This window comes from Pseudophryne corroboree, unplaced genomic scaffold, assembly GCF_028390025.1.
Source record: "Pseudophryne corroboree isolate aPseCor3 unplaced genomic scaffold, aPseCor3.hap2 scaffold_897, whole genome shotgun sequence".
NCBI classification, from domain to species: domain Eukaryota; kingdom Metazoa; phylum Chordata; class Amphibia; order Anura; family Myobatrachidae; genus Pseudophryne; species Pseudophryne corroboree.
In genome coordinates, this window is record NW_026970476.1 from 198,925 (window position 1) to 213,586 (window position 14,662).

The 14,662-nt window shown below is 36.0% G+C and overlaps 7 non-coding genes across 7 annotated transcripts; all 7 read left to right on the forward strand.

Moving 5' to 3' along the window:
• The first annotated feature begins 3,953 nt into the window (after positions 1-3,953).
• On the forward strand, positions 3,954-4,046 carry TRNAI-UAU (transfer RNA isoleucine (anticodon UAU)). Its single transcript is given in 2 exon segments — positions 3,954-3,991; positions 4,011-4,046. It is a non-coding gene; the product is annotated as a tRNA-Ile (tRNA).
• Positions 4,047-5,739: 1,693 nt separating this feature from the next.
• TRNAI-UAU (transfer RNA isoleucine (anticodon UAU)) lies at positions 5,740-5,832 on the forward strand. The gene is given in 2 exon segments: positions 5,740-5,777; positions 5,797-5,832. It is a non-coding gene; the product is annotated as a tRNA-Ile (tRNA).
• Positions 5,833-6,637: 805 nt separating this feature from the next.
• TRNAI-UAU (transfer RNA isoleucine (anticodon UAU)) lies at positions 6,638-6,730 on the forward strand. Its single transcript is given in 2 exon segments — positions 6,638-6,675; positions 6,695-6,730. It is a non-coding gene; the product is annotated as a tRNA-Ile (tRNA).
• Positions 6,731-8,442: 1,712 nt separating this feature from the next.
• TRNAI-UAU (transfer RNA isoleucine (anticodon UAU)) lies at positions 8,443-8,535 on the forward strand. Its single transcript is given in 2 exon segments — positions 8,443-8,480; positions 8,500-8,535. It is a non-coding gene; the product is annotated as a tRNA-Ile (tRNA).
• Positions 8,536-11,222: 2,687 nt separating this feature from the next.
• TRNAI-UAU (transfer RNA isoleucine (anticodon UAU)) lies at positions 11,223-11,315 on the forward strand. Its single transcript is given in 2 exon segments — positions 11,223-11,260; positions 11,280-11,315. It is a non-coding gene; the product is annotated as a tRNA-Ile (tRNA).
• A 795-nt stretch (positions 11,316-12,110) lies between these two features.
• TRNAI-UAU (transfer RNA isoleucine (anticodon UAU)) lies at positions 12,111-12,203 on the forward strand. The gene is given in 2 exon segments: positions 12,111-12,148; positions 12,168-12,203. It is a non-coding gene; the product is annotated as a tRNA-Ile (tRNA).
• A 1,299-nt stretch (positions 12,204-13,502) lies between these two features.
• TRNAI-UAU (transfer RNA isoleucine (anticodon UAU)) lies at positions 13,503-13,595 on the forward strand. The gene is given in 2 exon segments: positions 13,503-13,540; positions 13,560-13,595. It is a non-coding gene; the product is annotated as a tRNA-Ile (tRNA).
• Positions 13,596-14,662: the final 1,067 nt, after the last annotated feature.

Sequence of the window (14,662 nt, forward strand, 5' to 3'; positions counted from 1 at the left end):
CCCGTCTGAGTTGGAAGTCATTACAGCAAGTGTCTCATCACTAGAGTTGATATTTTATCCTTGCTTCAACTGTAAAACAGTCTTGCAGTGTTTAGCTTGTAAAAAAAAGACCACAGAAGCTAAAATATGACATTAATTATGATAACATTGTTGTTGTTGTTTTTTAAACCTTTTCTATCACCGTGGACAGCATATTCAAGTGCCATCTGGCATGCATGTTCCTTTGTTGCTCATCATTCATCACCAAAAATGATTTTCTTTTTCAATTCTTATGACTGTACTGATTGTATTGAATAAAATCCACATCTAGCATAACCAATTAACGCTGCAAAGTGCTCCAGTGGCGCAATTGGTCAGCGCGCAGTACTTATAAGACAGTATCTGTTGAGCAATGAAGAGGTTGTGAGTTCAAGCCTCACCTGGAGCATCTTTGTATACTGTTTTTTTTCCTTTTCTTATGTCATTAGTCATTGATTATAAACTGCTACCTTAATATTTAATATGATATTACAAAGGATGGAAGAAAGAAAGAAAGCACACAAACATGATTGTGCATTTAAGTTGTCAGCACACATCTGCTTTGGTTCAAATGCACTGCATATCTTCCTTCAGTCAGCCAACAAAACAGCAATGGAAAAGATTAACATACTGTTGGTAAAGCAGTTGCATCAAATTGATTTTCTGCAATATAGCATGATAATCCATACTGACAGCTCTGGATAGTACCAGCACATTTCTTGCTGGACTTGGTAATGCAAAGAACACAGTAAACAGCTTCACTTTTTCCTCAAAAATAAATAATTGACTATTAAAAACCTATCAGTCTTAAATAAGGACATCAGTAAGCACCACTGGCATAATGGATAAGGCACTGTTCTCCTAAGCCAGTGGTTGTGGGTTTAAGTCCTGTCTGAGCTGGAAGTCATTACAGCAAGTGTCTCATCACTAGAGTTGATGTTTTATCCTTGCTTCAACTGTAAAACAGTCTTGCAGTGTTTAGCTTGTAAAAAATGACCACAGAAGCTAAAATATGACATTAATTATGATAACATTGTTGTTGTTGTTGTTTTTTAAACCTTTTCTATCACCGTGGACAGCTTATTCAAGTGCCATCTGGCATGCATGTTCCTTTGTTGCTCATCATTTATCACCAAAAATGATTTTCTTTTTCAATTCTTATGACTGTACTGATTGTATTGAATAAAATCCACATCTAGCATAACCAGTTAATGCTGCAAAGTGCTCCAGTGGCGCAATTGGTCAGCACGCGGTACTTATAAGACAGTATCTGTTGAGCAATGAAGAGGTTGTGAATTCAAGCCTCACCTGGAGCATCTTTGTATACTGTTTTTTTTTCATTTTCTTATGTCATTAGTCATTGATTATAAACTGCTACCTTAATATTTATTTTGATATTACAAAGGATGGAAGTAAGAAAGAAAAAACACAAACATGATTGTGCATTTAAGTTGTCAGCACACATCTGCTTTGGTTCAAATGCACTGCATATCTTCCTTCAGTCAGCCAACAAAACAGCAATGGAAAAGATTAACATACTGTTGGTAAAGCAGTTGCATCAAATTGATTTTCTGCAATATAGCATGATAATCCATACTGAAAGCTCTGGATAGTACCAGCACATTTCTTGTTGGACTTGGTAATGCAAAGAACACAGTAAACAGCTTCACTTTTTCCTCAAAAATAAATAATTGACTATTAAAAACCTAACAGTCTTAAATAAGAACATCAGTAAGCACCACTGGCATAATGGATAAGTCACTGCCCTCCTAAGCCAGGGGGTCCAAGTCCCATATGGGGTGGAAGTCATTACAGCAAGTGTCTCATCACTAGAGTTGATATTTTATCCTTGCTTCAACTGTAAAACAGTCTTGCAGTGTTTAGCTTGTAAAAAATGACCACAGAAGCTAAAATATGACATTAATTATGATAACATTGTTGTTGTTGTTTTTTAAACCTTTTCTATCACCGTGGACAGCTTATTCAAGTGCCATCTGGCATGCATGTTCCTTTGTTGCTCATCATTTATCACCAAAAATGTTTTTCTTTTTCAATTCTTATGACTGTACTGATTGTATTGAATAAAATCCACATCTAGCATAACCAATTAATGCTGCAAAGTGCTCCAGTGGCGCAATTGGTCAGCGCGCGGTACTTATAAGATAGTATCTGTTGAGCGATGCCGAGGTTGTGAGTTCAAGCCACACCTGGAGCTTCTTTGTATACTGTTTTTTTTCCTTTTCTTATGTCATTAGTCATTGATTATAAACTGCTACCTTAATATTTAATATGATATTACAAAGGATGAAAGAAAGAAAGAAAGAAAGCACACAAACATGATTGTGCATTTAAGTTGTCAGCACACATCTGCTTTGGTTCAAATGCACTGCATATCTTCCTTCAGTCAGCCAACAAAACAGCAATGGAAAAGATTAACATACTGTTGGTAAAGCAGTTGCATCAAATTGATTTTCTGCAATATAGCATGATAATCCATACTGACAGCTCTGGATAGTACCAGCACATTTCTTGCTGGACTTGGTAATGCAAAGAACACAGTAAACAGCTTCTCTTTTTAAAAATAAATAAATAATTGACTATTAAAAACCTATCAGTCTTAAATAAGGACATCAGTAAGCACAACTGGCATAATGGATAAGGCACTGTTCTCCTAAGCCAGTGGTTATGGGTTTAAGTCCCGTCTGAGTTGGAAGTCATTACAGCAAGTGTCTCATCACTAGAGTTGATATTTTATCCTTGCTTCAACTGTAAAACAGTCTTGCAGTGTTTAGCTTGTAAAAAAAGACCACAGAAGCTAAAATATGACATTAATTATGATAACATTGTTGTTGTTGTTGTTTTTTAAACCTTTTCTATCACCGTGGACAGCTTATTCAAGTGCCATCTGGCATGCATGTTCCTTTGTTGCTCATCATTCATCACCAAAAATGATTTTCTTTTTCAATTCTTATGACTGTACTGATTGTATTGAATAAAACCCACATCTAGCATAACCAATTAACGCTGCAAAGTGCTCCAGTGGCGCAATTGGTCAGCGCGCAGTACTTATAAGACAGTATCTGTTGAGCAATTCCGAGGTTGTGAGTTCAAGCCTCACCTGGAGCATCTTTGTATACTGTTTTTTTTTCCTTTTCTTATGTCATTAGTCATTGATTATAAACTGCTACCTTAATATTTAATATGATATTACAAAGGATGGAAGAAAGAAAGAAAGCACACAAACATGATTGTGCATTTAAGTTGTCAGCACACATCTGCTTTGGTTCAAATGCACTGCATATCTTCCTTCAGTCAGCCAACAAAACAGCAATGGAAAAGATTAACATACTGTTGGTAAAGCAGTTGCATCAAATTGATTTTCTGCAATATAGCATGATAATCCATACTGACAGCTCTGGATAGTACCAGCACATTTCTTGCTGGACTTGGTAATGCAAAGAACACAGTAAACAGCTTCACTTTTTCCTCAAAAATAAATAATTGACTATTAAAAACCTATCAGTCTTAAATAAGGACATCAGTAAGCACCACTGGCATAATGGATAAGGCACTGTTCTCCTAAGCCAGTGGTTGTGGGTTTAAGTCCCGTCTGAGCTGGAAGTCATTACAGCAAGTGTCTCATCACTAGAGTTGATATTTTATCCTTGCTTCAACTGTAAAACAGTCTTGCAGTGTTTAGCTTGTAAAAAATGACCACAGAAGCTAAAATATGACATTAATTATGATAACATTGTTGTTGTTGTTTAAGCCTTTTCTATCACCGTGGACAGCTTATTCAAGTGCCATCTGGCATGCATGTTCCTTTGTTGCTCATCATTCATCACCAACAATGATTTTCTTTTTCAATTCTTATGACTGTACTGATTGTATTGAATAAAATCCACATCTATCATAACCAATTAATGCTGCAAAGTGCTCCAGTGGCGCAATTGGTCAGCGCGCGGTACTTATAAGACAGTTTCTGTTGAGCAATGCCGAAGTTGTGAGTTCAAGCCTCACCTGGAGCATCTTTTTATACTGTTTTTTTTCCTTTTCTTATGTCATTAGTCATTGATTATAAACTGCTACCTTAATATTTAATATGATATTTCAAAGGATGGAAGAAAGAAAGAAAAAACACAAACATGATTGTGCATTTAAGTTGTCAGCACACATCTGCTTTGGTTCAAATGCACTGCATATCTTCCTTCAGTCAGCCAACAAAACAGCAATGGAAAAGATTAACATACTGTTGGTAAAGCAGTTGCATCAAATTGATTTTCTGCAATATAGCATGATAATCCATACTGACAGCTCTGGATAGTACCAGCACATTTCTTGCTGGACTTGGTAATGCAAAGAACACAGTAAACAGCTTCACTTTTTCATCAAAAATAAATAATTGACTATTAAAAAAATAACAGTCTTAAATAAGAACATCAGTAAGCACCACTGGCATAATGGATAAGTCACTGCCCTCCTAAGCCACGGGGTCCAAGTCCCATATAAGGTGGAAGTCATTACAGCAAGTGTCTCATCACTAGAGTTGATATTTTATCCTTGCTTCAACTGTAAAACAGTCTTGCAGTGTTTAGCTTGTAAAAAATGACCACAGAAGCTAAAATATGACATTAATTATGATAACATTGTTGTTGTTGTTTTTTAAACCTTTTCTATCACCGTGGACAGCTTATTCAAGTGCCATCTGGCATGCATGTTCCTTTGTTGCTCATCATTTATCACCAAAAATGATTTTCTTTTTAAATTCTTATGACTGTACTGATTGTATTGAATAAAATCCACATCTAGCATAACCAATTAATGCTGCAAAGTGCTCCAGTGGCGCAATTGGTCAGCGCGCGGTACTTATAAAACAGTATCTGTTGAGCGATGCCGAGGTTCAAGCCTCACCTGGAGCATCTTTGTATACTGTTTTTTTTTCCTTTTCTTATGTCATTAGTCATTGATTATAAACTGCTACCTTAATATTTAATATGATATTACAAAGGATGGAAGAAAGAAAGAAAAAACACAAACATGATTGTGCATTTAAGTTGTCAGCACACATCTGCTTTGGTTAAAATGCACTGCATATCTTCCTTCAGGCAGCCAACAAAACAGCAATGAAAAAGATTAACATACTGTTGGTAAAGCAGTTGCATCAAATTGATTTTCTGCAATATAGCATGATAATCCATAATGAAAGCTCTGGATAGTACCAGCACATTTCTTGTTGGACTTGGTAATGCAAAGAACACAGTAAACAGCTTCACTTTTTCCTCAAAAATAAATAATTGACTATTAAAACCTATCAGTCTTAAATAAGAACATCAGTAAGCACCACTGGCATAATGGATAAGTCACTGCCCTCCTAAGCCAGGGGGTCCAAGTCCCATATGGGGTGGAAGTCATTACAGCAAGTGTCTCATCACTAGAGTTGATATTTTATCCTTGCTTCAACTGTAAAACAGTCTTGCAGTGTTTAGCTTATAAAAAATGACCACAGAAGCTAAAATATGACATTAATTATGATAACATTGTTGTTGTTGTTTAAGCCTTTTCTATCACCGTGGACAGCTTATTCAAGTGCCATCTGGCATGCATGTTCCTTTGTTGCTCATCATTCATCACCAACAATGAATTTCTTTTTCAATTCTTATGACTGTACTGATTGTATTGAATAAAATCCACATCTAGCATAACCAATTAATGCTGCAAAGTGCTCCAGTGGCGCAATTGGTCAGCGCGCGGTACTTATAAGACAGTTTCTGTTGAGCAATGCCGAAGTTGTGAGTTCAAGCCTCACCTGGAGCATCTTTTTATACTGTTTTTTTTCCTTTTCTTATGTCATTAGTCATTGATTATAAACTGCTACCTTAATATTTAATATGATATTTCAAAGGATGGAAGAAAGAAAGAAAAAACACAAACATGATTGTGCATTTAAGTTGTCAGCACACATCTGCTTTGGTTCAAATGCACTGCATATCTTCCTTCAGTCAGCCAACAAAACAGCAATGGAAAAGATTAACATACTGTTGGTAAAGCAGTTGCATCAAATTGATTTTCTGCAATATAGCATGATAATCCATACTGACAGCTCTGGATAGTACCAGCACATTTCTTGCTGGACTTGGTAATGCAAAGAACACAGTAAACAGCTTCACTTTTTCATCAAAAATAAATAATTGACTATTAAAAAAATAACAGTCTTAAATAAGAACATCAGTAAGCACCACTGGCATAATGGATAAGTCACTGCCCTCCTAAGCCACGGGGTCCAAGTCCCATATAAGGTGGAAGTCATTACAGCAAGTGTCTCATCACTAGAGTTGATATTTTATCCTTCCTTCAACTGTAAAACAGTCTTGCAGTGTTTAGCTTGTAAAAAATGACCACAGAAGCTAAAATATGACATTAATTATGATAACATTGTTGTTGTTGTTTTTTAAACCTTTTCTATCACCGTGGACAGCTTATTCAAGTGCCATCTGGCATGCATGTTCCTTTGTTGCTCATCATTTATCACCAAAAATGATTTTCTTTTTCAATTCTTATGACTGTACTGATTGTATTGAATAAAATCCACATCTAGCATAACCAATTAATGCTGCAAAGTGCTCCAGTGGCGCAATTGGTCAGCACACGGTACTTATAAGACAGTATCTGTTGAGCGATGCCGAGGTTGTGAGTTCAAGCCTCACCTGGAGCATCTTTGTATACTGTTTTTTTTTTCCTTTTCTTATGTCATTAGTCATTGATTATAAACTGCTACCTTAATATTTAATATGATATTACAAAGGATGGAAGAAAGAAAGAAAAAACACAAACATGATTGTGCATTTAAGTTGTCAGCACACATCTGCTTTGGTTCAAATGCACTGCATATCTTCCTTCAGTCAGCCAACAAAACAGCAATGGAAAAGATTAACATACTGTTGGTAAAGCAGTTGCATCAAATTGATTTTCTGCAATATAGCATGATAATCCATACTGACAGCTCTGGATAGTACCAGCACATTTCTTGCTGGACTTGGTAATGCAAAGAACACAGTAAACAGCTTCACTTTTTCCTCAAAAATAAATAATTGACTATTAAAAACATAAAAGTCTTAAATAAGAACACCAGTAAGCACCACTGGCATAATGGATAAGTCACTGCCCTCCTAAGCCAGGGGGTCCAAGTCCCATATGGGGTGGAAGTCATTACAGCAAGTTTCTCATCACTAGAGTTGATATTTTATCCTTGCTTCAACTGTAAAACAGTCTTGCAGTGTTTAGCTTGTAAAAAATGACCACAGAGCTAAAATATGACATTAATTATGATAACATTGTTGTTGTTGTTTTTTAAACCTTTTCTATCACCGTGGACAGCTTATTCAAGTGCCGTCTGGCATGCATGTTCCTTTGTTGCTCATCATTCATCACCAAAAATGATTTTCTTTTTCAATTCTTATGACTGTACTGATTGTATTGAATAAAATCCACATCTAGCATAACCAATTAATGTTGCAAAGTGCTCCAGTGGCACAATTGGTCAGCGCGCGGTACTTATAAGACAGTATCTGTTGAGCAATGTCGAGGTTGTGAGTTCAAGCCTCACCAGGAGCATCTTTGTATACTGTTTTTTTTTCCTTTTCTTATGTCATTAGTCATTGATTATAAACTGCTACCTTAATATTTAATATGATATTACAAAGGATGGAAGAAAGAAAGAAATAACACAAACATGATTGTGCATTTAAGTTGTCAGCACACATCTGCTTTGGTTCAAATGCACTGCATATCTTTCTTCAGTCAGCCAACAAAACAGCAATGGAAAAGATTAACATACTGTTGGTAAAGCAGTTGCATCAAATTGATTTTCTGCAATATAGCATGATAATCCATACTGACAGCTCTGGATAGTACCAGCACATTTCTTGCTGGACTTGGTAATGCAAAGAACACAGTAAACAGCTTCACTTTTTCCTCAAAAATAAATAATTGACTATTAAAAACCTAACAGTCTTAAATAAGAACATCAGTAAGCACCACTGGCATAATGGGTAAGGCACTGTTCTCCTAAGCCAGTGGTTGTGGGTTTAAGTCCCGTCTGAGTTGGAAATCATTACAGCAAGTTTTTCATCACTAGAGTTGATATTTTATCCTTGCTTCAACTGTAAAACAGTCTTGCAGTGTTTAGCTTGTAAAAAATGACCACAGAAGCTAAAATATGACATTAATTATGATAACATTGTTGTTGCTTTTTTTTTAAACCTTTTCTATCACCGTGGACAGCTTATTCAAGTGCCATCTGGCATGCATGTTCCTTTGTTTCTCATCATTTATCACCAAAAATGATTTTCTTTTTCAATTCTTATGACTGTACTGATTGTATTGAATAAAATCCACATCTAGCATAACCAACGAATGCTGCAAAGTGCTCCAGTGGCGCAATTGGTCAGCGCACGGTACTTATAAGACAGTATCTGTTGAGCAATGCCGAGGTTGTGAGTTCAAGCCTCACTTGGAGCATCTTTGTATACTGTATTTTTTTCCTTTTCTTATGTCATTAGTCATTGATTATAAACTGCTACCTTAGTATTTAATATGATATTACAAAGGTTGGAAGAAAGAAAGAAAAAACACAAACATGATTGTGCATTTAAGTTGTCAGCACACATCTGCTTTGGTTCAAATGCACTGCATATCTTCCTTCAGTCAGCCAACAAAACAGCAATGGAAAAGATTAACATACTGTTGGTAAAGCAGTTGCATCAAATTGATTTTCTGCAATATAGCATGATAATCCATACTGACAGCTCTGGATAGTACCAGCACATTTCTTGCTGGACTTGGCAATGCAAAGAACACAGTAAACAGCTTAACTTTTCTTCAAAAATAAATAATTGACTATTAAAAACCTATCAGTCTTAAATAAGGACATCAGTAAGCACCACTGGCATAATGGATAAGGCACTGTTCTCCTAAGCCAGTCGTTGTGGGTTTAAGTCCCTTCTGAGTTGGAAGTCATTACAGCAAGTGGCATCATGGATAAGTCACTGCCCTCCTAAGCCACGGGGTCCAAGTCCCATATGGGGTGGAAGTCATTACAGCAAGTGTCTCATCACTAGAGTTGATATTTTATCCTTGCTTCAACTGTAAAACCTTCTTGCAGTGTTTAGCTTGTAAAACATGACCACAGAAGCTAAAATATGACATTAATTATGATAACATTGTTGTTGTTGTTTTTTAAACCTTTTCTATCACCGTGGACAGCTTATTCAAGTGCCATCTGGCATGCATGTTCCTTTGTTGCTCATCATTCATCACCAAAAATGATTTTCTTTTTCAATTCTTATGACTGTACTAATTGTATTGAATAAAATCCACATCTAGCATAACCAATTAATGCTGCAAAGTGCTCAAGTGGTGCAATTGGTCAGTGCACGTTATTTATAAGACAGTATCTGTTGAGCAATGCAGAGGTTGTGAGTTCAAGCCTCACCTGGAGCATCTTTGTATACTGCTTTTTTTCCTTTTCTTATGTCATTAGTCATTTATTATAAACTGCTACCTTAATATTTAATATGATATTACAAAGGATGGAAGAAAGAAAGAAAAAACACAAACATGATTGTGCATTTAAGTTGTCAGCACACATCTGCTTTGGTTCAAATGCACTGCATATCTTCCTTCAGTCAGCCAACAAAACAGCAATGGAAAAGATTACTGTTGGTAAAGCAGTTGCATCAAATAGATTTTCTGCAATATAGCATGATAATCCATACTGACAGCTCTGGATAGTACCAGCACATTTCTTGCTGGACTTGGTAATGCAAAGAACACAGTAAACAGCTTCACTTTTTCCTCAAAAATAAATAATTGACTATTAAAAATCTAACAGTCTTAAATAAGAACATCAGTAAGCACCACTGGCATAATGAATAAGTCACTGCCCTCCTAAGCCAGGGGGTCCAAGTCCCATATGGGGTGGAAGTCTTTACAGCAAGTGTCTCATCACTAGAGTTGATATTTTATCCTTGCTTCAACTGTAAAACAGTCTTGCAGTGTTTAGCTTGTAAAAAATGACCACAGAGCTAAAATATGACATTAATTATGATAACATTGTTGTTGTTGTTGTTTTTTAAACCTTTTCTATCACCGTGGACAGCTTATTCAAGTGCCATCTGGCATGCATGTTCCTTTGTTGCTCATCATTCATCACCAAAAATGATTTTCTTTTTCAATTCTTATGACTGTACTAATTGTATTGAATAAAATCCACATCTAGCATAACCAATTAATGCTGCAAAGTGCTCCAGTGGTGCAATTGGTCAGCGCACGTTATTTATAAGACAGTATCTGTTGAGCAATGCTGAGGTTGTGAGTTCAAGCCTCACCTGGAGCATCTTTGTATACTGCTTTTTTTCCTTTTCTTATGTCATTAGTCATTGATTATAAACTGCTACCTTAATATTTAATATGATATTACAAAGGATGGAAGAAAGAAAGAAAAAACACAAACATGATTGTGCATTTAAGTTGTCAGCACACATCTGCTTTGGTTCAAATGCACTGCATATCTTCCTTCAGTCAGCCAACAAAACAGCAATGGAAAAGATTAACATACTGTTGGTAAAGCAGTTGCATCAAATTGATTTTCTGCAATATAGCATGATAATCCATACTGACAGCTCTGGATAGTACCAGCACATTTCTTGCTGGACTTGGTAATGCAAAGAACACAGTAAACAGCTTCACTTTTTCATCAAAAATAAATAATTGACTATTAAAAACCTATCAGTCTTAAATAAGGACATCAGTAAGCACCACTGGCATAATGGATAAGGCACTGTTCTCCTAAGCCAGTGGTTGTGAATTTAAGTCCCGTCTCAGTTGGAAGTCATTACAGCAAGTGTCTCATCACTAGAGTTGATATTTTATCCTTGCTTCAACTGTAAAACAGTCTTGCAGTGTTTAGCTTGTAAAAAATGACCACAGAAGCAAAAATATGACATTAATTATGATAACATTGTTGTTGTTGTTTTTTAAACCTTTTCTATCACCGTGGACAGCTTATTCAAGTGCCATCTGGCATGCATGTTCCTTTGTTGCTCATCATTTATCACCAAAAATGATTTTCTTTTTCAATTCTTATGACTGTACTGATTGTATTGAATAAAATCCACATCTAGCATAACCAACTAATGCTGCAAAGTGCTCCAGTGGCGCAATTGGTCAGCGCACGGTTCTTATAAGACAGAATCTGTTGAGCAATGCCGAGGTTGTGAGTTCAAGCCTCACCTGGAGCATATTGTATTTTTTTCCTTTTCTTATGTCATTAGTCATTGATTATAAACTGCTACCTTAATATTTAATATGATATTACAAAGGATGGAAGAAAGAAAGAAAAAACACAAACATGATTGTGCATTTAAGTTGTCAGCACACATCTGCTTTGGTTCAAATGCACTGCATATCTTCCTTCATTCAGCCAACAAAACAGCAATGAAAAAGATTAACATACTGTTGGTAAAGCAGTTGCATCAAATTGATTTTCTGCAATATAGCATGATAATCCATACTGAAAGCTCTGGATAGTACCAGCACATTTCTTGTTGGACTTGGTAATGCAAAGAACACAGTAAACAGCTTCACTTTTTCCTCAAAAATAAATAATTGACTATTAAAAACCTAACAGTCTTAAATAAGAACATCAGTAAGCACCACTGGCATAATGGATAAGTCACTGCCCTCCTAAGCCAGGGGGTCCAAGTCCCATATGGGGTGGAAGTCATTACAACAAGTGTCTCATCACCAGAGTTGATATTTTATCCTTGCTTCAACTGTAAAACCGTCTTGCAGTGTTTAGCTTATAAAAAATGACCACAGAAGCTAAAATATGACATTAATTATGATAACATTGTTGTTGTTTTTTAAACCTTTTCTATCACCGTGGACAGCTTATTCAAGTGCCATCTGGGATGCATGTTCCTTTGTTGCTCATCATTCATCACCAACAATGATTTTCTTTTTCAATTCTTATGACTGTACTGATTGTATTGAATAAAATCCACATCTAGCATAACCAATAAAACCTGCAAAGTGTTCCAGTGGCGCAATTGGTCAGCGCGCGGTACTTATAAGACAGTATCTGTTGAGCAATGCCGAGGTTGTGAGTTCAAGCCTCACCTGGAGCATCTTTGTATACTATTTTTTTTCCTTTTCTTATGTCATTAGTCATTGATTATAAACTGGTAGCCTTAATATTTAATATGATATGACCACAGAAGCTAAAATATGACATTAATTATGATAACATTGTTGTTGTTGTTTTTTAAACCTTTTCTATCACCGTGGACAGCTTATTCAAGTGCCATCTGGCATGCATGTTCCTTTGTTGCTCCTCATTCATCACCAAAAATGATTTTCTTTTTCAATTCTTATGACTGTACTGATTGTATTGAATAAAATCCACATCTAGCATAACCAATTAATCCTGCAAAGTGCTAAAGTGGCGCAATTGGTCAGCGCGCGGTACTTATAAGACAGTATCTGTTGAGCAATGCCGAGGTTGTGAGTTCAAGCCTCACCTGGAGCATCTTTGTATACTGTTTTTTTTTTCCTTTTCTTATGTCATTAGTAATTGATTATAAACTGCTACCTTAATATTTAATATGATATTACAAAGGATGGAAGAAAGAAAGAAAAAACACAAACATGATTGTGCATTTAAGTTGTCAGCACACATCTGCTTTGGTTCAAATGCACTGCATATCTTCCTTCAGTCAGCCAACAAAACAGCAATGGAAAAGATTAACATACTGTTGGTAAAGCAGTTGCATCAAATTGATTTTCTGCAATATAGCATGATAATCCATACTGACAGCTCTGGATAGTACCAGCACATTTCTTGCTGGACTTGGCAATTCAAAGAACACAGTATACAGCTTAACTTTTCTTCAAAAATAAATAATTGACTATTAAAAACCTATCAGTCTTAAATAAGGACATCAGTAAGCACCACTGGCATAATGGATAAGGCACTGTTCTCTTAAGCCAGTCGTTGTGGGTTTAAGTCCCATATGAGTTGGAAGTCATTACAGCAAGTGGCATAATGGATAAGTCACTGCCCTCCTAAGCCACGGGGTCCAAGTCCCATATGGGGTGGAAGTCATTACAGCAAGTGTCTCATCACTAGAGTTGATATTTTATCCTTGCTTTAACTGTAAAACCTTCTTGCAGTGTTTAGCTTGTAAAACATGACCACAGAAGCTAAAATATGACATTAATTATGATAACATTGTTGTTGTTGTTGTTGTTGTTTTTTAAACCTTTTCTATCACCGTGGACAGCTTATTCAAGTGCCATCTGGCATGCATGTTCCTTTGTTGCTCATCATTCATCACCAAAAATGATTTTCTTTTTCAATTCTTATTACTGTACTGACTGTATTGAATAAAATCCACATCTAGCATAACCAATTAATGCTGCAAAGTGCTCCAGTGGTGCAATTGGTCAGCGCACGTTATTTATAAGACAGTATCTGTTGAGCAATGACGAGGTTGTGAGTTCAAGCCTCACCTGGAGCATCTTTGTATACCGCTTTTTTTCCTTTTCTTATGTCATTAGTCATTGATTATAAACTGCTACCTTAATATTTAATATGATATTACAAAGGATGGAAGAAAGAAAGAAAAAATACAAACATGATTGTGCATTTAAGTTGTCAGCACACATCTGCTTTGGTTCAAATGCACTGCATATCTTCCTTCAGTCAGCCAACAAAACAGCAATGGAAAATATTAACATACTGTTGGTAAAGCAGTTGCATCAAATAGATTTTCTGCAATATAGCATGATAATCCATACTGACAGCTCTGGATAGTACCAGCACATTTCTTGCTGGACTTGGTAATGCAAAGAACACAGTAAACAGCTTCACTTTTTCCTCAAAAATAAATAATTGACTATTAAAAACCTAACAGTCTTAAATAAGAACATCAGTAAGCACCACTGGCATAATGAATAAGTCACTGCCCTCCTAAGCCAGGGGGTCCAAGTCCCATATGGGGTGGAAGTCATTACAGCAAGTGTCTCATCACTAGAGTTGATATTTTATCCTTGCTTCAACTGTAAAACAGTCTTGCAGTGTTTAGCTTGTAAAAAATGACCACAGAGCTAAAATATGACATTAATTATGATAACATTGTTGTTGTTGTTGTTGTTTTTTAAACCTTTTCTATCACCGTGGACAGCTTATTCAAGTGCCATCTGGCATGCATGTTCCTTTGTGGCTCATCATTCATCACCAAAAATGATTTTCTTTTTCAATTCTTATGACTGTACTAATTGTATTGAATAAAATCCACATCTAGCATAACCAATTAATGCTGCAAAGTGCTCCAGTTGTGCAATTGGTCAGCGCACGTTATTTATAAGACAGTATCTGTTGAGCAATGCCGAGGTTGTGAGTTCAAGCCTCACCTGGAGCATCTTTGTATACTGCTTTTTTCCCTTTTCTTATGTCATTAGTCATTGATTATAAACTGCTACCTTAATATTTAATATGATATTACAAAGGATGGAAGAAAGAAAGAAAAAACACAAACATGATTGTGCATTTAAGTTGTCAGCACACATCTGCTTTGGTTCAAAT